The following is a 21,904-nucleotide window of genomic DNA, read 5'->3' on the forward strand; positions in this document are numbered from 1 at the left end:
TCTTGACCTTGTGACCCACCCGCCTCAGCCTCCCAAAGTGCTGGGATTACAGGCTTGAGCCACCGCGCCCGGCCTGTGAAAGGCTTTTAACATGCAGTGTGTCCTTTTCTGTTGTTCAAATCCATACTACATATTATTTTTTGAGACAGAGTCTTGCTCTGTCACCCAGGCTAGAGTGCAGAGGTGTGATCTCAGCTCACTACAACATCCACCTTCCCAGGTTAAAGCAATTCTCCTGCCTCAGCCCCCCGAGTAGATGGGATTGTAGGCATGCGCCACCATGCCTGGTTAATGTTTGTATTTTTAGTAGAGACGAGGTTTTGCCATGTTGGCCAGGCTGGTCTCAAACTCCTGATCTCAAGAGTTTGAGACTCCGCCTACCAAAGTGCTGGGATTACAGGTATGAGCCACCACACTCGGCCCATACTATATATTATTTTTAAATGTTTTCATTTTATTTTTGATGGAAAAATAATAATTTTATATATTTATGGAATAGCAGAGTGATGTTATGATGCATATATCAAAATTGCTAAATGAGTAGATTTTAAATGTTGTTACCACATAGAAATGCTCTGTCTCCTTTGTCCTCCAAACTGCGCTTAGAGGTAGATTGTCTCATTTTCCCAATCTTATCTGTGAAGAACCAGAGGCTCAGCTAGAATGAATTTGCCTGAGGTCACAAAGTTTGTAAATGACAGAGTCAGAATTCAAACACAGGCTGCTGTCATATAGCTGGTGCCAGACCCCGGCCACAGAAGTTGGGCAGCCTAGATGTGAAATCACCTTTGCAAAGTTATGACTGAAACGGTAAAGAGAGTAATTAACCGACTCCATCTTACTTCTAACGTCCAAGCTGTCCTTGTCCATTCATAGGCGTAGGGACAAACTTGAACTAACTTTGGGACAAACTTGGTTTAGTTTAAAACTGAGATGATAACAGCCCTTTCCCAAAACACACTTCCTTTTTGCCTGGGGACTAGATTGTCTTTGTAGGGCTAACATTAGCCACAAGATTAGAAATTATGGTTTAGGGCCAGGTGTGAGATTATGCCTGTAATCTCGGTACTTTAGGAGGCTGAGGTAGGCTGATCACTTGAGGTCAGGAATTAAGACCAGCCTGGCCAACATGGTGAAACGCTGTCTCTACTGAAAATACAAAAATTAGCCAGATGTGGTGGTGCACACCTGTAATCCCAGCTACTCAGGAGGCTGAGGCAGGAGAATTGCTTGAACCCAGGAGGCAGAGGCTGCAGTGAGCCGAGATCGTGCCACAGCACTCCAGCCTGGGCAACAGAGGAGTCTCCATCCATCCATCCATCCATCCATCCATCCATCCATCCATCCATCCATCCATCAAGGTTTAAGAGTCATGCAGCTGGAGGCCACAAGATTTTGACCCTCCCTAAACTGTTCCTACGATCAGTGCTTGAGATATTTTGCAGACCCTGCACTTGATGGGTCAGCTGGCACCACTCAGATATATAAACTGGCTCATCTGATCTGTGGCCCCCCACCCATGAACTGACTCAGTGCAAGAAGACAGCTTTGACTCCCTGTGATTTCATCCCTGGCCAATCAGCACTCCTGACTCATTGGTTCCCCCCCAACCCACCAAGTTGTCCTTAAAAACTCTGATTCTCAAATGCTGGGGGAGACTGATTTGGGATAATAAAATTCCCATCTCCTGCCAGCCGGCTCTGCATAAATTACTCTTTATTGCAATTCTGCTGCCTTGAGGAATTGTAAATTACTCTTTACTGCAATTCTGCTGCCTTGAGGAATAGGCTCTGTCTAGGCAGCAGGCAAGGTGAATGCTTTTGGGGCTTACAGATGGAGAAGCATGGGGTCGCTCTTATACCTATGGGCAACCGTCTCTTCCCTAATCTCATTTTTATCCTTCCCACCTTGGACCAATTTACCGAACCATGCTTCCAGCACCACCATTAGTCACCAGGACACTAGACTAGTTTCTCCAAGGGAGTGAGAGCCCATTGTTTTGTTCACTCCTGTATCTTTTTTTTTTTTTTTGAGACACGGTCTTACACTGTCACCCAGCCCAGGCTGGGGTGCAGTGGCACAATCTTGGCTCACTGCAACCTCTGCCTCCAGGTTCAAGCAATTCTTTTGCCTCAGCCTTCCAAGTAGCTGAGATTACAGGTACCTGCCACCACACCAGCTAATTTTTTGTATTTGTAGTAGGGTTTCACTATGTTGGCCAGGCTGGTCTTGAACCCCTGACCTTGTGATCTGCCCACCTCAGCCTCCCAAAATGCTCGGATGACACCGCACCCGGCCACACTCCTGTATCTTAAGTGAAGCTACCTCACCCATGATCACTGCTCAATAACTGTTTACTAATGGATTGGTTGGAGGCATTCTCTCTGACACATGCGAACATCCTCAAGGAGGGCAACCTGCTTTCTGAAAAAGCCCACTTTTTCAAAGTGAGGCTGGGTGCAGTGATTCACACCTGTAATCCCAGCAATTCGAGAGGCTGAGGTGGGAGAAGCCCTTGGGCCCAGGAGTTCAAGACACACCTGGGCAATATAGGAAGACCCTGTCTCTACAAATAAAAAGTTAGCCAGGAGTAGTGGTGCATGCCTGTGGTCCCAGACACTTGGGAAGCTGAGGTGGATCACTTGAGCCCAGGTGGTTGAGGCTACAGCTAGCCGTGATCATGCCATTGCATTCCAGCCTGGACAACAGAGTGAGACCCTAGGCTTTGTCTCAAAAAAAAAAAAGCACTTTTTTTTTGAGACAGTTTCGCTCTGTTGCCAGGCTACAGTGCAGTGGTGCAATCTCGGTTCATTGCAACCTCTGCCTTCCGGGTTCAAGCGATTCTCCTGCCTCAGCCTCCCAAGTAGCTGGAACTACAAGTGCCACCACACCCAGCTAATGTTTGTATTTTCAGCATGCCTAGTGTAACACACCAAAGTTGCTCCTCAAAGGATGTATGGATCAGCTTTGTAGAACCTAACCTGCTATAAATGCAAGGGTGAAAATGGGATTGTGGGGAGCTGCACTTTAACAAGAGCTGGTTGTGTAAAATGCAGTTAACCCTCACAGTAAGTCAGGGAGAGGTCCTATTATCATCATCTCCATTTTGCAGGCAAGCAGACCCAGGCGCAAAGATGCAATGATTTGCCTGAGGCTGCACAAAAGGGCAGAGCCTGATGTGAACCCAGACCTGTGCTCAGGCCTGCATCTATCACGGGGGCCTGCCTCCTAGTTGCTTAGCTGGCTCCTGTGGCTTTCTCCTGGGGACTGTCTAATCATTCTGCGGGGCCCTTTGAAATGTTAAAAAATGGCATTCAGGCTCCCCATTTTCTGCTTCACCAGAGTCCAGAGTTCACACTGCCTGAAAACAGGCATCTTCTTTGTCCCACTAGCGAGCTCCCTTGTGATCCAGGGGATGTCACTCAGATACTCAGATCCTGTCTTTTTTTTGGAGTCTCGTTCTGTCACCTAGACTGGAGTACACTGGCACAATCTCAGCTCACTACAACCTCTGCCTCCCCGGTTCAAGTGATTCTCCTGGCTCAGCCTCCCGAGTAGTTTGGGATTATAAGTGCCCACCACCACGCCAGGCTAATTTTTTGTATTTTTATTAGAGACAGGGTTCCACCATGATGGCCAGGCTAGTCTGGAACTCCTGACCTCAGGTGATTTGACTGCTGCTGCCTCCTAAGTGCTGGGATTACACATGTGAGCCACTGCATCTGGCCAATCTTCATTTTTTATAGCAGGAACTACAAGGCCTATCTCCCTCTTTCAAAGAAAGCCTACTACAGAAAAGTATTTGATGCTTTGTGATATTAAAGTGTAAGTAAATGACTGGTAAGCAGGTTCCGATCTCCCTCATCCTGAGGGTAGCCTGTTACTGGTGAAATCTCAATCAGTCATCAGGAAGTATGCATTTGTATGGGGGTGGGAGGAGCATTGTTCAAGTCACATCTGGAAGTGGCCAGTCACCCCTTCTGTCCATGCAGTGCTCTCTGTAGGAAAGGAAACTTTCATACAAAGTAAGGCATTATAACCAGGGGACAGAGAGGCCTGTCCCCTAAAAATGAGGACTTTCTTTTTCTTTTTTTTTTTTTTTTTTTGAGACAGAGTCTTGCTCTGTCACCAGGCTGGAGTGCAGTGGCATGATCTTGGCTCACCACATCCTCTGCCTCCTGGGTTCAAGTAATTCTCCTGCCTCTGCCTCCTGAGAAGCTGGGATTATAGGCATGCGCCACCATGCCCATCTGATTTTTGTATTTTTAAGAGAGTCGGAGTTTCACCTTGTTGGCCAGGATGCTCTTGATCTCTTGGCCTCGTGATCTGCCCGCCTTGGCCTCCCAAAGTGCTGGGATTACAGGCGTGAGCCACTGTGCCTTGCCAATGAGTAATTTTCCTGGTGGCTTCTCTATAAAGCAGTAGGACAGAATGTTCAGGTGGTGAACATTCTGAATCACCTGTGGTTTGCCTCCAGGCCACTCCACCTCTTCCTGACTTGGCCAGATTGCAAAGGGCAGGACCCCTGCCCTAGCCATGATTCTGGTTTGCTTTTAGGATTGCATCAGTGGGGGGCTGAGGTTGCCATTCAGGCTGGTTCGGGGAATAGAAGAGGGGAGTTTGTGAAGCGATGTGGAGAGCCATGGAGGCTCAGCTCTTGAAACACCCTGGTGATTATGACATAGTAGCAACTAATACTGAAATTGGACCTACTGTATACAGTGTGTCAGGTACTATTCTCTGCACTTTACTTTTTTTTGAGATGGAATCTGGCTTTGTCATCCAGGCTGGAGTGTAGTGGTGCAATCTCAGCTCACTGCAACCTCCGCCTCTCGAGTACAAGCAATTCTCCTGCAGCCTCCAGAATAGCTGGGATCACAGGTGCCTGCCACCACGCCAGCTAGTTTTTGTAATTTTAGTAGAGACGGGGTTTCACCATGTTGGTCAGGCTTGTCTCAATTTCCTGACCTTAGGTGATCCACCTGCCTTGGCCTCCCAAAGTGCCGGGATCACAGATGGGAGCCACCTCGCCTAGCCATCTTTGCACTTTACATATTAATTTATATATTCTACACAACTAGTCCATGAAGGGGACAAGTATCACTCTTGTTCTGTAGTTGAGGAAACCAGCATCAGCAGAGAGACTTGACTCATGGAGCTGATAAGATCTGTGAATGGTGGCAAAGGGGCTTGAGGGGACAAAGGGACAGCTGGGCAGAGGCTGATGGATGAATTAAACCTGGCATGGGTGCTCAGGCTATGGAGAGATGAGGAACGGCCAGGCATAGGCCAGACATCTGGGGAGCTGACCCTCCTGTGTGTTCCCTCTACTTCTCTATAGTAGAATAAATTAATGTGCATTTATGCATCTGTTGGCTTTTGGTCCCTGGGATCATAACAAAGAAAGCATGTTGGCCAGGCGCGGTGGCTCACACCTGTAATCCAAGCATTTTGGAGGCCAAGGCAGATGGATCACCTGAGGTCAGGAGTTCAAGACCAGCCTGACTAACATGGTGAAAACCCGTCTTAAAAAAAAAGAAGAAGAAAGAAAAGAGAAAGCATGTTACAGTCTCTGGTCTGGGATCCGGGATCTAGCGAGACCACAGGACACTCTATCAAGCCAATCTCAGGCCTTGGGAGCCAAACTTGCAAGGTAGCCTGGATTTCTAGTTCCCGTTCCTGTTCCGTGTAAAACAAACAGATTCTCAGTTGGTTCTGAACACAGGTTCTCAGTTGGTCCTGAACTTTTTCTCAGAACCAAGTGAGAACGAGGAGGAAATAGGTAGAGGGAAGCAGCCTGAATCAGAGTTGTAAGTTCTGATTCTGCTCCCACTCTGACGTTTTTTGGAGAACTAGGCTTTATTGTCTGCCTCCCTCAGACTCCCCAGTAGTGGGAGCCCAGGCCAACACCACTGTGCCTGCCTCCTGCCCCTTATTAAAGCTGTGGTCTCTTGGGCAAATTACATCACCTCCTTGAGCCTCAGTGTCCTCATCTGTAAAATGGGAATAATGAAAATACCTCCACTCAGGCTGTTGTGAGGATTAAATGGGGTGTGTGGGACAGAGAAAACATAATTTTACAAACCCAGTGAGAATTACTGGAGCCATTTCATAATTTCCTATGGCCCATGAAAAAAGAAGTGATTTAAAATCAAATGTACTATTTTCAATAAGTGCATCATTTGAAATGTTTCTCTCTTTCTTTCTCCCTTTCTTTCCCCTCCCTCCCTCCCTCCCTCCCTTCCTTCCTTCTTTCTCTGAGATGCAGTTTTGCCATGTTGCCCAGGTTGGTCTTGAACTCCTGAGCTCAAGCGATCCATCTATCTAAGCTTCCCAAGGTGCTGCCATTACAGGCATGAGCCACCACACCTGGCCAATTTATACTTTTGAAAAGTAATTTTCTGTTTGTTATATGATGAGAAAATGTTATATATGAGAAAAAAGGTCTCACTTAGCTGGGAGTGGTGATATGTGCCTATAGTTCCAGCTAATTGGGAGACTGAGATGGGAGGATGGCTTGAGTCTGGGAGGTCAAGCCTGCAGTGAGCCATGCCTGCACTCCAGCCTGGGTGACAAAGTGAGACTCTGTGTCAAAAAAAGAAAAAAATATGTCTCAGGGCCCTATTTGCATGCCTCTCTATATGCCTCACAGGTGTAGATCTCTTTTATGCCCAGCACCGGAAAAGAAAGAATACATATTAGTCATTCTTCTTACCAATCTTTGAAATGTTGTGAAGTGCTAGGACCTCTCTGATATGTCATATAAGAAATTTGATCAGATAGGCCGGGCGCAGTGGCTCACGCCTGTAATCCCAGCACTTTGGGAGGCTGAGGCAGGTGGATCACGAGGTCAATAGATCGAGACCATCCTGGTCAACATGGTGAAACCCCATCTCTACTAAAAATACAAAAAATTCTCTGGCCATGGTGGCGTGTGCCTATAATCCCAGCTATTCAGGAGGCTGAGGCGGGAGAATTGCCTGAACCCAGGAGGCGGAGGTTGTGGTGAGCCGAGATCGCGACATTGTACTCCAGCCTGGGTAACAAGAGCGAAACTCTGTCTCAAAAAAAAAAAAAAAAAAAGAAAGAAATTTGATCAGGTAAATGTCATTTATGAATCTTGAAGCAGGCCAGGCATGGTGGCTCATGCCTGTGATCCCAGCACTTTAGGAGGCCAAGGTGGGCAGATTACCTGAGATCAGGAGTTCAGGACCAGCCTAGCTAATATGGTGAAACCCCATCTCTACTAAAAGTACAAAAAATTTGTTGGGTGGGGTGGCATGTGCCTGTAATCCCAGCTACTTGGGAGGCTGAGGTAGGAGAATTGCTTGAACCCGGAGGGTGGAGGGAGTGAGCGGAGATCACGCCACTGCACCACACTCCAGCCTGGGCAGCAAGAGCGAGACTCTGTCTGAAAAGAAAAAAAAAAAGATGTGATCTCGACTCTGCTGCTTGAGTTCAAGCGATTCTCCAGCCTCAGCCTCCTAAATAGCTGGAATTATAGGCATGTGCCAACACACCTGGCTAATTGTTATTTTTATTTTTACTAGTAGAGATGGGGTTTCACCATGTTGTCCTGGCTAGTCTCGAACTCCCGGCCTCAACTGATCCACCCACCTCAGCGTTCCAAAATGCTGAGATTTCAGATGCAAGCCACTGTACCCAGCCTCCTTGTATTTTCGACATCAGTTTCTTTTAACATCAGTTTCTATGTTGTCTTTAATCATTGGCTCAGTAAGTGTATAAATTAAATGATATCAGATTAAGAGCAAAAACCATGTAAAGTCATGTATCAGCCAAAGCTATGGATGAATTATTAATTACCTGGTTGGTGAGTCATGAGATAATTGTTTGTTCAATCTATCATTTTTTTTTTTTTTTGAGATGGAGCCTTGCTCTATCACCAGGCCGGAGTGCAGTGGCGCGATCTTGGCTCACTGCAACCTCCAACTCCCTGGTTCAAGCAATTTTCCTGCCTCAGCCTCCCAAGTAGCTGGGATTACAGGCACAGACCACCGTGCTCAGCCAATTTTTGTATTTTTAGTAGCGATAGTGTTTCACCATGTTGGCGAGGATGGTCTCAATCTTCTGACTTTGTGATCCACCCACCTTGGCCTCCCAAAATGCTGGGAGTACAGGTGTGAGCCACCAAGCCTGACCAACCATCGCTTTTTAAAAATTTATTTTGCTTTTGAGATGGGGATCTTGCTCTGTCACCCAGGCTGGTGTGCAGTGGCACAATCTTGGCTCACTGTAGCCTTGAATTTCTGGGCTCAAGCAATCCTCCCACCTCAGCCTCCTGAGTTGCTGGCACCGCAGGGGTGTGCCATGCCAGGCTATAACTGCCGGATTGGATTCTTCCACTTATCCTAGGAAGATCTCACACATTGAGAAAAATATCTCCTAAATGTTACAATAATTATTCACTACTTTTTGAAAAATGGAAACAGGCATCAAGACCTTCTAATGATGTGAACCTTCTGGAACATCTCCCTCCCTGGTGGGAAAAGATGGTAGAAAGTAGTGGGAAGACAGGCTTGGGTTTGACTCCTGTCCCTGCCTGTTGTGTCTAAGCCCTGGGGCCTCATCTGTCAAATGGGCCTGTTGGAAGGGAGGGAGGGTTACAGAAGGTCAGTGAAGCACCCTCTGGCTCCTCCCTGGCCCTCAGTGGGCTCTATTCCCCAGCTTCCAGCTTGGACTGGTTTCCCAGAACCCAAACAGATCCTGGTGAAAAACAGAGGACAAACTCATTGAATTTGGGCCAAAGCGACACCGTGAATGCAGCTGTGGCTCTCAAAGAGGAACTTAGGGGTGGCCTCAACCTCTAGGGAGGCCATGGAGCCACTGAGAGAGGGGTGGGTTGGTGGGGTGGGGGAATGGAAAAGCTGCCTCTGACTCACTGTGTAAGCAGATCAAAAACCTCTTCTCTGGGCAGTGGGAGCAGGTTGGGTAGGGGAGGAGAAGCCACGAAGCTCACGGGACACTGAACCACAAAGTCATCTCTGCTCAAGGACTCACCCACATCCTCCCCAACTGGATGGAGCCCCAGCAGCCTTCACTCCCTCACTTGCTGGGGAATCCTTCCCTCCCTGCTTGGCCCTAACCCCACTGTGCAGTTCCTCCCCAGCCGACATACCCCATTAATCTGCCCTTGTCTGCCACTTCCTCTCCTTGGCATTTGAGGTCTTCGCTGCATGGGGTGAAGACTGAGTACATCCTTTCCCTTCCCAGAAGAGGGAGGATAAAGGGAGCAGTTTACACTGTTCTGGGCTCTGCTGGAAGAGGGCTGAGACCTGATCTTACTATTCTGGTGGTCCCTGCAGCATAGCTGGGGCCTGAGAGTCTTGGCTGTGCGTGGGTTCCCACTTTGCCCTCTCCCGAGACTTCAGTGTCCTCGTTTATAGCTTGGGGAGAGAAAGAGAAGTGCCTTTACAGGACTGAGGTGAGGATTACATAAAATAACACCAGTGACAGCCCTAAGCACAGGCAGAGAAGGTTTGTCAGAGATCATCATGAAAACAGGAAGTCACCTGGGCCAAGGGCTAGAGCCTCAGAGTCTTGGCACAGAATGGACACCTCGCAGGACTGGAGTGGACTGCTCAGTTTGGGGTGGGGGGAGAGAAGCCAGCCATATTCATATGATATCCCCCCAATATCCTCCCCAGCATAGGTTCTCAGGTTGTCCATGTGATGGCATCTGAACCACAACCTTGCAAGCAACACAATAAAGACAGCCCTGGTGATGGCTCCTGAGCCTGCACTGAATCTCTGCACCCAGAGGCGTTTCCACTCCTGTTCTCCGACTTGATTCCCACCACGACGTGGCTTGGTTCTGGATCCAGACTGTCCTGGACTTGAGTCTCAGCTTTGCCATTACCACCAGTTGTGTGACTGTGGACAAGCTTCTCTTTTGTTGTCTTTTTTTTTGAGACAGGATCTTGCTTAGTTGCCCAGGCAACAGCTCACTGCAGCCTCAATCTCCCAGGCTTACACAATCCTTCCACCTCAGCCTCCTGAGTAGCTGGGACCACAGGCATGTGCCACCAGGCCTGGCTAATCTTTAATTTTTTGTTTTGTAGAGACAGGGTCTCACTATGTTTCCCAGACTGGTTTTGAATTGCTGAGCTCAAGCTATTCTCCTGCCTGGGCTTTCCAAAGTGCTGGGATTAGAGGTGTGAACCACCATGCCCAGCCCCCTGGATGAGTCTTAAGCTTGTGTGAGCTTAGTTTCTCACCTTGCAAACATGGTTAGTGATAGCAGCTCCCTCTTAAGCTGTGGTGAGGAGCGAATGAGGAAAGGTCACAGAGCTCAAATGCATAGCAAATGTTTCATCAATGTTTGCTTAAGAAAAAAAAGAGAGCTCCTTTGAGGCAGGTTGGGAATGCTATGATAGTGTCATTTTTCGGGTGGAAGAAACTGAGGTTCAGAAAGGTGATGTGACTTGCCCCAGGTCACCTGAGTAATTGATGAGGGAGACTTGGGTTTCCACATGATTCTGTGACTGATAGCACAAGCTCTGAGCCCAGAGCGCGGGACTCTGCTCACATGGGCTCCACTGTTCCTTGGCTGTGTGACACTGCTGAGCCTTGGTTTTTCTTGTCTGTAAGATAGGGCTGCCTGTCTCTTTTCAAAGAGTACCCTTTGCTTCTCTTGGCTCAGGGACTTTTTGCAGGGGTGAGAGTAGAAAGCAGAAGCTATACGAAGACAACCCTTCTTCCTGTCCTTTCCTGAGAACTGAGAACCTGAGTGCAGTGAGAAGGTTAGGCCAGGTAGATGGAGGGTGGGGAAAGAAGAGTATCCATCTGCCATCCATAGCCAAGGGGAGAGGAGAGATTGTCCCTGATGGAGAGGGGACCAGAGGTCATGGGCTTGGCTTTCCGGGGAGATAGCAGGACCTCTCGGGGAAGTCACTGGGAGGTCAAAATGAGACACAGTTGTTTCAGGTCTTGCAAAGAATCTGGACTCCAAGAATGCCAGGGAAGTGGGCAAGGCTGGACTTCAGGTGATCAAGCCGATTTGGGCAATGGGCATCCATCATAAGAAGACCCAGGAGCCTCCCTCACGCTTATGCTCTGTCTGTGACCCTCTGGGTCAATGTGTGATGCTGAGAGGTGGGGGTGGGAGTGAGGGAAGCTCAGTGCACTTGGAGACTCCACTCCTCCTAGCCCAATAGGATGAGGCTCTGAGTCCTATTGAATGTGATTTAATCTGAATAAGGGAAAGAATATTTTATGCACATCTGAGTGTGTGCAGTAGGAGTGACCAGTGGCTGGGCATGGTGGCTTATGCCTGTAATCTCAGCACTTTGGGAGGCTGAGGCAGGTGGTTCACGAGGTCAGGAGTTCGAGACCAGCCTGGCCAATATAGTGAAACCCCGTCTCTACTAAAAATACAAAAACATTAGCTGTGTATGGTGGTGGGCACCTGTAATCCCAGCTACTTGGGAGGCTGAGGCAGGAGAATCATTGAACCCAGGAGGCGGAGGTTGCAGTGAGCAGAGAACGCACCATTGCACTCCAGCCCAGGCACCAGTATGAGACTCCATCTCAAAAAAAAAAAAAAGCGACTGCTACTGTAAAATGAGGAGGGAAGAGAAGGGGCTGGCGCTGGAGGTCTCTGCTTGGCTGAGCCAGGCTGCCATTTTCCCGTCTTCATTGCCTTAGCCTGGCCTTAGCTGGCCAAAGGGTAAAGGATGCACTTCACCTGCCCAGGGCCGTTTAGGGGGTCATTCTGGTGCGCCACAAGGTGGTTGCAGAACTGCGGCCGGGGTTGCTGGGACTCCACCTCCTGAGGTCTCTCTGAACTGCTCCCCAGCCTTCGTCCTGGCTTTCATGCCGCCAAGATGTCTGTTTGCCACTCATTCCAGGGAAAAGCAGCCAGGTCTCATTTATCCACATCTCAAATCCACGTCAAGGGCAGATGTGGTGAAAATCAAACTCTCCACCACGGCCATTCCCAAGCCCTGTGCCACTGCCCTCCCTGTGCCTGCGTCAGAGAGCTGACCCTCACAACAAGCCTGTGAGTGACCTGCTGGGGCCCATATTTCTTCAGAAGAGGAAGCTGAGCGGGAAGGAAATGGAATGAATTGCCTGAGGCCATCGAGATACCAGTGGCAGAGCTGGGATTCAGACCTAGATGCTGACCCCAGGGCGCACTGGAAAAGACTGCTCTTCCGTCCGCTGGGTGGAACTTACCCCAAGGCAGACCCCTGGTCTCCTGAGTCCAATGTACCCCTAACACTACCTTGTGGTTTCCCATCTATAAAATGAGAGCACGGGACTCACCTGGTCATCTCAGAGGCCTCTGTCAGCCCCTGCCCTTTCCTGGCCCCATCTACTGTTGCAGTCCGCAGTAAGGCAGGATAGCCTGGGGGATGAAGGGTGGGTTGTGAAGCCAGAGTGCCTAGGCTCAAGCCAGTGCTCTCATTCAATGCCCGCGTGACTAGCCACATCTATCAAGTGGGCAACAGTGACAGCGCCTACTGCATTCAGCTGTTGTGAGGATTAAATAAATCAAACCACCAAAGGCTCTTAGGGCAGTGCCTGGCACACAGCAAGGCCATCTGTGTGTGTGTGTGATTCTTGTCTCTGTAATGAAATGAAAGCCAAAGTCCCGATTCCTGGTCCTAGGAGGAGGATATCAGCCCTGAGCATTCCTGTGACTGGTCCTCCAAAACCCCAGGTGTCCTGAAATGACATCTATCCCCTGCCCCAGACAGGCCCACCTGGCTTCTTGTGTCCCTGCAGGGAAGGGATAAGGTAAGAATACTGTTTGGCTGGGCTCGGTGGCTCACCCCTGTAATCCCAGCACTTTGGGAGGCTAAGGTGGACAGATCACCTGAGGTTGGGAGTTTGAGACCAGCCTGGCCAACATGATGAAACCCATCTCTACTAAAAATACAAAAATTAGCTGAGTGTGGTACGCATGCCTGTAATCCCAGCTACACCAGAGGCTGAGGCAGGAGAATTGCTTGAACCTATGAGGTGGCGGTTGCACTGAGCTGAGACTGCCCCACTGTATTCCAGCCTGGGCAACAGAGCAAAAGTCTGTCTCAAAAACAGACAAAAAAGAATACAGGTTTTCTGGAATGAGGAAGATGCCTAAAATAAACAACATAAAAAGCTACTCACAGTTGTGGGTGGCTGGGCACCGGGAGCTGCCGGGGGTAGAGGGGTCCCAGTTGCTTTCTGTCCTCTCCCAGGACCCGACCCTGGGTGCCACTCAGAGCACCTGTTGAGCTGCCACCCCACAGCCAGCTTTCTCTTGCTTTTGTACTTTTTCACAGATGAGTGAGTGTGAGGAGGTCTGGCCTTCCGTGCCTGTTACCACTTCCCCTCCAGGTCCCCGGTGTGACAATGCTTTTGCCCCTGCGGTTGGGTTCTTTCTCACAACGAACTCTGTCCAGGGTGGGGCATGGGCCTAGAGCCTGGAGTCAAGGGACTTGGGTTCTAATCCTGCCTTGTTATGATGTTGATTCACTTAACTTCCCTAAAGGCAAATTTCTTTATCGGTAAAATGAGGATAATGCACTCGCCTTACACTAGATCATCTAAAGGACGTGTCATTCCAATGCCTCTTTACCACTAGACCAGAGCTTTGAAATGCAAATGTCGGCTGGGCGCGGAGGCTCACGCCTATAATCCCAGCACTTTGGGAGGCCAAGGCGGGTGGATCACGAGGTCAAGAGATCAAGACCATCCTGGTCAATAAGGTGAAATCCCGTCTCTACTAAAAATACAAAAATTAGCTGGGCATGGTAGCTCGCGCCTGTAGTCCCAGCTACTCGGGAGGCTGAGGCAGCAGAATTGCTTGAACCCAGAGGGCGGAGATTGTGGTGAGCCAACATCGTGCCATTGCACTCCAGTCTGGGTAACAACAGCGAAACTCCGTCTCAAAAAAAAAAAAAAAAAAAAAAATGCAAATGTCTACAGGCAGATTAACATAATGGGTGATGGGTACTGGTGTGGGGCAATTGGGAGTGGCAGGGACTGTGGGTAATAGGGGGAACACAGGACTCAAGTTAAAAGCTTGGCTGGAGCTGAGAGGTGCCTGACCCTCTCCACCGGCCCAGCTGAGAGGTACCTGCCCCATACCCCAGACCCTGATCTGGGCCAGTGGAGAGGGGCAGGTACCTCTTAGTTCCAGCCAAGCTTTTCTGATTGGGAGTACAGATGAACTGCCAGATGTTCCACGCATTTGGAAGTTGTGCTGTATTTTCCAAGAGATACTAGAAATCTTGACTTAGGTGATAGCTTCCTGTGTGTTTTTTGTTTTTGTTTTTGTTTTTGAGATGGAGTCTTACTCTACTGCCCAGGCTGGAGTGCAATGGCATGATCTTGGCTCACTGGGATCTCCACCTGCTGGGTTCAAGCAATTCTACCTCAGCCTCCTGAGTAGCTGGGACTACAGGAGCATGCAATCATGCCAAGCTAATTTTTATAGTTTTAGTAGAGACGGGGTTTCACCATATTGGCCAGGCTGGTCTTGAACCCCTGACCTCAAGTGAGGTCAGGCCGCCTTAGACTTCCAAAGTGCTAAGATTACAGGCGTGAGCCACCAAGCCGGGCCACTTCCTATTTATTTTATATTTTTTTGAGATAGGGTCTCGTTCTGTCTCCCAGGCTGGAGTGCAGTGGCACTATCATAGTTCACTGCAGCTTCAGATTCCTGGGTTCCAGTGATCCTCCCATCTCAGCCTTTCAAGTAGCTGGCAGTACAGGCATGTGCCACCACATTTGGCTCATTTTTTAATTTTAATTTTTTGAATAGATGGGGAGTCTCACTATGCTGCCTAGGCTGGTCTTGAACCCCTGGGCTCAAGCAATCCTCCTGCCTCAGCCTCCCAAAGTGTTGGGATTTATAGGTGTGAGCCACCATCCTCAGCCAGTTACCAATTTTAGAATATAAAGCCCAAAGTCACATCTTTTAAAAAATGCTATGTGAGTAAAACAAAAGATTATCTTCAGTTTACATTTATTAGGGAGTGTGTCTCTAATGTCCAGTCCGGGGCTGGATGTAAATACTCAGGTGCGGTCTCTGACACAGTTCCAAGTGTCCTCTCACCTACTATCAGGTCAAATATTTAATGAGACTCCGTTATATTCTAGGGATACAGAGATGATCACGGCAAAGGTTTTGCCCTTGTAAGCTCATGGCCTATGATTATCTAATCAGATCTTCTCACTAACTGCTCCCCACACCCCAAACCCTGATCTGGACCAGTGGAGAAAGATTTCACCCCTGAGGTAGATTTGCAAGATTCTTCAGGTAGAAAATATAAGACAACGGGCCAGACGCAATGGCTCTCGCCTGTAATCCCAGCACTTTGGAAGACCGAGGCGAGTGGATCATGAGGTCAGTAGTTCAAGATCAGCCTGACCAACATGGTGAAACCCTGTCTATACTAAAGATACAAAAAATAGCTGGGCGTGGTGGCAGGCACCTGTAATCCCAGCTACTAGGGAGGCTGAGGCAGAACAATCGCTTGAACCTGGGAGGTAGAGGTTGTAGTGAGCTGAGATTGTGCCATTGCACTCCAGGCTGGTGACAGGGTGAGATTCTGTCTCAAAAAAAGAAAGAAAGAAAGAATATATATATATGTATATATGTAAAAGAAGCACAACAATAGTTGAGACATTTCAGGCACCCAAAATTACTTGTTGTGGCCGGGCGCTGTGGCTCATGCCTGTAATCCCAGTACTTTGGGAGACCAAGATGGGTGGATCATGAGGTCAGGAGATTGAGACCATCCTGGTCAACATGGTTGAAACCCCATCTCTACTAGAAATACAAAACTCAGCTGGGTGTAGTGGCACATACCTGTAATCCCTGCTGCTCAGGAGGCTGAGGCAAGAGAATTGCTTGAACCTGGGAGGCAGTGGTTGCAGTGAGCCAAGATCGCATCATTGGACTTCAGCCTGGGCAACAGAGCAAAACACCATCTCAAAAAAAAATTACTTGTTGCTTATCTGCGATTAGATTGCTTGGCTGGGCGTGGTGGCTCATACCTGTGATCCCAGCACTCTGGGAGGCCAAGGCAGGTGGAGTTCAAGACCATCCTGGGCAACATGGTGAAACTTCGTCTCTACTAAAATACGAAAAATTAGCCAGGTGTGGTGCCACGTACTTGTAATCCCAGCTACTCAGGAGGTTGAGGCACAAGAATTGCTTGAGCCTCGGAGGCGGAGGTTGCAGTGAGCTGAGATTGCCTCATTGCATTCCAGCTTGGGCTCCAGAGTGAGGCTCTGTCTCTAAACAAAGGAATGTAACCAGGCATTCTGTGTCTTATCTGGCAACACCACCCAGTGGGGGCACTTGGCATATCTGGAGATATTTTCGGTTGTCACAACCTGGTGGGGGAATTCTACTGACATCTGCTGGGTAGAGGCCAGGACTGCTGCTAACCATCCCGCAATGCTCAGGACAGCTCGCCCTACAGCAAGGAATGAGCCAGCCCAAAGTGTTAACCTGTGAACCCTGGTCTGGACCTTGCCTGGCTCCTTCAGTGCAAAGCCATTGCTGGGAAGGGCCTTTAATTTGATCATTAGTCCCTTTGGGAAATGGAACAGTGACAGCCTCCGGCCCTTGCACCTGTCCCAAGAGCAAGACATGGGCAGTGAGGAATGGGACAGAGAGCCCCAGGTGCCAAGAAACAGGAGAAGACAGGAAGGAGCTGGGGAGTAGGGGCCACCTGCAGCCCACATCACACTCCTATTTGGGCTGGAACTGGAGACCCAGGGGTGAGCTGGAAAAGACCTAGCAGATGCTTCCACAATCCGGAATCCTAGACCTCTGGCTTTGAGAAAGCCCCACATTGGGAAGAAGGGTGATGCTGTCCCCAAACGCCTGGCTCTCCATTGCAGCCCAAAGCATATAATTGGAGACCGAAGGCATGAATGAGTGAAGGAATGAATGAAGAAAGAAAGAAAGAAAGAAAGAAAGAAAAGACAGAAAGAAAGAAAGAAAGAAAGAAAGAAAGAAAGAAAGAAAGAAAGAAAGAAAGAAAGAAAGAAAGAGAAAGCAAGCAAGCTACAGAAAGTTCAAGTGGAAGGAACACTGGGAACACTGGGCTTTTTTTTTTTTTGAGATGGAGTTTTGCTCTTGTTGCCCAGGCTGGAGTGCAATGGCGTGATCTCGGCTCACCGAAACCTCCTCCTCCTGGGTTCAAGTGATTCTCCTGCCTCAGGCTCCTGAGTAGCTGGGATTAGAGGCATGTGCCACCACACCTGGCTAATTTTATATTTTTAGTAGAGACAGGGTTTCTTCATGTTTGTTAGGCTGGTCTCGAACTCCCAACCTCAGGTGATCTGCCCGCCTCGACCTCCCAAAGTGCTAGGATTACAGGCATGAGCCACCACCAGCTGGCCTGGGAAGCTGAGTTTCTGTGTGATCTCTGCCATTGCCTGGCTGAGTGACAAGTTACTTCCCGTGTCTAGTCTCAATTTCTCCATTCCTGAAATGAGGAAGTTGGAGATAACAGGTGTTGCTGAAACGCCCGAGTGCATCGAAGTCACTCATAGGGCCTGTTCAAATGGTTGGGGCTGGGGGAGGTGGCTCATGCCTGTAATCCCAGCATTTTGGGAGTCTGAGGCGGGAGGGGGTCTTGCTTGAGCTCAGGAGTTTGAGGTTAAAGTGAACTATGATCATGCTACTGCACTCCAGGCTGGGTGACAGAGAGAAAACCTTGGTTCTTAAAAACAAAACCCCAAAACACAGATTGCTGGGCCCCACTCCCAGAGATTCTGATTCACTATTCTGGGGTAGGGCCCAAGAATCTGCATTTCTAACTAGTTCTCAGGGGAGGCTGATGCTGACGGTCCTTGGACTCCGTATGGGCAGCACTGGACAAGAGGATCAATAAGCAAGCTCCACAATCTCTAAGTTCCCTGGGTAGGTCTGATGGGGCCCACAGAGAAAGTCCGTTCTCTTTTTTCCCTGGGAGGGCCAGGAGCATTGTAGGGGAGGGTTCAGAAGGTGGTTTTCTCAGCTCCTTGAGTAGAGCTGGCCTCACCAGCCCTTGCACTGTGAGATGCCACCATCTACAGGAGGCATCTACTCCATGCTGGGCCTGAGTGCTGTCATATTGAGGGTTTGATTCTTCAAAGGTAGGAGGAACATTCTTGAAAGGTATTCTTTTCTATCAGGCCACAGGGAAGCAAAGCAGTCTTTGCACTGTCTGAACCAACTGGCCCTTAAGATGATGCAAAGCCAGGCATGGTGGCTCATGCCTGTAATCCCAGCACTTTGGGAGGCTGAGGCGGGTGGAACACGAAGTCAAGAGACCGAGACCATCCTGGTCAACATGGTGAAACCCTGTCTCTACTAAAAACATAAAAAATTAGCTGGGCATGGTAGCACGTGCCTGTAGTCCCAGCTTCTCAGGAGGCTGAGGGAGGAGAATTGCCTGAACCTAGGAGGCGGAGGTTGCAGTAAACCGAGATTGCGCCATTGCACTCCAGCCTGGGTAACAAGAGTGAAACTCTGTCTCAAAAAAAAAAAAAAAAAAAAAAAGCATTGGCAGCAAAAGCCAAAATAGACAAATGGGATCTAATTAAACACCAGAGCTTCTGGACAGCAAAAGAAACAATCATTAGCATGAACCAGCAACCAATAGAATGGGAAACAATTTTTGCAATCTACCCATCTAACAAAGGGCTAATATCCAGAATCTACAAAGAACTAAAACAGATTTGGCTGGGCGCAGTGGCTCAAGCCTGTAATCCCAGCACGTTGGGAGGCCGAGGCGGGTGGATCACAAGGTCAAGAGATCGAGACCATCCTGGTCAACATGGTGAAACCCATCTCTACTAAAAATACAAAAAATTAGCTGGGCATGGTGGCACGTGCCTGTAATCCCAGCTGAGGCTGAGGCAGGAGAATTGCCTGAACCCAGGAGGTGGAGGTTGCAGTGAGCCAAGATCACACCATTGCACTTCAGCCTGGGTAACAAGAGCAAAACTCCGTCTCAAAAAAAAAAAAAAAGAACTAAAACAGATTTACAAGAAAAAAACAAACAAACCCATTCAAAAGTGGGCAAAGGACTTTTCCAAAGAAGACATACATGAGGCCAACAACCATATGAAAAAATGCTCATCATCACTGGTCATTAGAGAAATACAAATCAAAACCACATTGAGATACCATCTCACACCAGTTAGAATGGCGATCATTAAGAAATCTGGAGACAGCAGATTCTGGAGAGGATGTGGAGAAATAGGAACACTTTTACACGATTGGTGGGAGTGTAAATTAGTTCAACCATTGTGAAAGACAGTGTGGCAATTCCTCAAGGACCTAGAAATAGAAATTCCATTTGACCCAGCAATCCCATTACTGTGTATATATATCCAAAGGATTATAAATCATTCTATTATAAAGACACATGCACATTTATGTTCATTGTGGCACTGTTAACAATAGCAAAGATCTGGAACCAACCCAAATGCCCATCAATGATAGACTGGACAAGGAAAATCTGGCACATATACACCATGGAATACTATGCAGCTATAAAAAACGATGAGTTTGTGTCCTTTGTAGGGACATGGATGAATTTGGAAACCATCATTCTCAGCAAACTGACACAAAGAACAGAAAATCAAACACAGCATGTTCTCACTCATAGTGAGTGTTGAACAATGAGAACACATAAACATAGAGAGGGGAGCATCACACACTGGGGTTGATTGGTGGGGACTAGGGGAGGGACAGCAGAAGGTAGGGAGGTTGCGGAGGGATAACATGGGGAGAAACGCCAGATATAGGTAACAGGGAGATGGACGCAGCAAACCACATTGCCATGTATGTACCTATGCAACAATTCTGCATGATCTGCACATGTACCCCAGAATCTAAAGTACAATAAAAAAAAAATATATTGGTGCTCGTGCAGCCAACTTACAACATGGTGCCTCAGAAAGACAAGAAACCCAAGAAGTCCACCTGGAAGTTTAATTTGGATCTTACTCATCCAGTAGAAGATGGAATTTTTGATTCTGGAAATTTTGAGCAGTTTCTATGGGAGAAGGTTAAAGTTAATGGCAAAACTGGAAATCTTGGGAATGTTGTTCACATTGAATGCTTCAAGAATAAAATCACTGTTGTTTCTGAGAAACAGTTCTCTATTGAAATACCTTACAAAGAAATACCTTAAGAAGAACAATCTTCGGCCGGGCATGCTGGCTCATGCCTGTAATCCAAGCACTTTGGAGGCCAAGGCGGGTGGATCACCTGAGGTCGGAGTTCAAGACCAGCCTGACCAACATGGTGAAACCCTGTCTTAAAAATAAATAAATAAATAAAAATAAAAAATAATAAAAAAAGAAGAACAATCTTCATGATTGGCTTTGAGTGGTTGCATCTGACAAGGAGACATATGAACTTCATTACTTCCAGATTAGTCAAGATGAAGATGAGTCAGAGTTGGAGGACTAGGCAAAGGCTTCCCTTACAGGGCTTTGCTTATTAATAAAATAAATGAAGTAAACATAAGTGTCCGACCTACCCTCTGCGGGAAGACTGAGCTCATTGGGAAAGAAACCGGACCGCAGGCTAGAGGAAATTCCTTAAGTTCAGGCTTTATTGAGAGGAAAGAGCCTCCGGGCGGACCAGCCGGGACGAAAAGGAAAAATGGCCGCGCCGCTCAGAGGGGCAGGGTTGTTTTATAGGGGGCTGAAGGGCTGGGGGGTGGGGAAGCCAAAAGCCGAGGTGGTGGGCAACTGTTGGTCAGTTTGAACTGCTGGGCGGGAAGCTGGGCGGCGGGAGGGCTAGGGCCGGTATGTAAAGTGAGAGATAAGGGAGCCTCTTTGTGGGGGAGGGAAAGAGAGAGAGATTTTGCGGTAGGGGCAGAGTTTTCCAAACATGTAGAGTGAGAGATAAGGGAGCCTCTTCATGGGGGAGGGAAAGAGAGCTTTCACGGTAGGGGCAGAGTTTTCCAAACAATAAGAAATACCAAGAAATTGGCTTTTAGTTTATCAGTGAATAAAAAATACTGTACTCTTAAAAATATATATCTATATATATATAAAGAAAATCACCATGCAATTCACCCATCAAGCAGATCTGTTTTTGATCCATTTTTACCTTCTTTGATCAAAGTAGCAGCCCTCCAAACAGGATGGCTGTTCCATTTGGTTTGGAATTGCTGTCCATTAACCAAGTAGCTTTTGGCTGGTCAGTAGAGAGCTGTTTTTGGGCACTGTAGAATCCAGAAATTTCTTTCTTTTTTTTTTTTTTTTTTTGAGATGGATTTTTACTCTTGTTGCCCAGGATGGAGTGCAATGGCAAGATCTTGGCTCATCGAAACCTCTGCCTCCCAGGTTCAAGTGATTCTCCTGTCTCAGCCTCCCAAGTAGTTGGGATTACACCACCACACCTGGCTAATTTTTGTACTTCTAGTAGAGACAGGGTTTCACCAAGGTGGCCAGGCTGGTCTTGAATTCCTGACCTTAGGTGATCCACCTGCCTCAGCCTCCCAAAGTGCTGGGATTACAGGCATGAGCCACTGTGCCCAGCCATGAATCCAGCAGTTTCTCACACAGTTCCAGAGTCAGTCCTAAGGAGAAAAGAAACTCTCTACCCTAGAGTGTCTCCTCCTTGCATCCCCAGGCAGCATGATCCTCTAACAACTAATCAACTACTTCTATTTTATTAGAGAGTTCTTCTGGGCACCTTCATCCCCATTAGAATGTTGTTGTTGTTGTTTTTTTGCACGGAGTTTCGCTGTTGTTACCCAGACTAGAGTGCAATGGCACGATCTCGGCTCACCGCAACCTCTGCCTTCTGGGTTAAAGCAATTCTCCTGCCTCAGCCTCCCGAGTAGCTGAGACTAAAGGCATGCGCCACCGTGCCCAGCTAATCTTTTTGTATTTTTAGTAGAGATGGGGTTTCACCTCGTTGACCAGG

The 21,904-nt window shown here is 48.1% G+C and overlaps 1 protein-coding gene and 1 long non-coding RNA gene across 2 annotated transcripts in view; both read right to left on the minus strand.

Annotated features, from left to right (window-relative positions):
- Positions 1-13,244, minus strand: part of CNR2 (cannabinoid receptor 2) — a 36,755-nt gene extending 23,511 nt beyond the window's left edge. Inside the window, exon 1 of the mRNA XM_035308136.3 lies at positions 13,132-13,244. The gene's annotated coding sequence lies outside the window, so the exon portion shown is untranslated. The remainder of the gene's footprint in view (positions 1-13,131) is intronic.
- Positions 13,245-14,124: 880 nt separating this feature from the next.
- LOC128932603 (uncharacterized) lies at positions 14,125-20,637 on the minus strand. The gene is made up of 4 exons (XR_008482631.2): positions 20,505-20,637; positions 16,009-16,085; positions 15,821-15,918; positions 14,125-15,560 (listed from the first exon to the last, which is right to left on the minus strand). It is a non-coding gene; the product is annotated as an uncharacterized LOC128932603 (long non-coding RNA).
- Between the last annotated feature and the right edge of the window lie 1,267 nt (positions 20,638-21,904).

Source organism: Callithrix jacchus, chromosome 7 (assembly GCF_049354715.1).
Source record: "Callithrix jacchus isolate 240 chromosome 7, calJac240_pri, whole genome shotgun sequence".
Taxonomy (NCBI): Eukaryota; Metazoa; Chordata; class Mammalia; order Primates; family Cebidae; genus Callithrix; species Callithrix jacchus.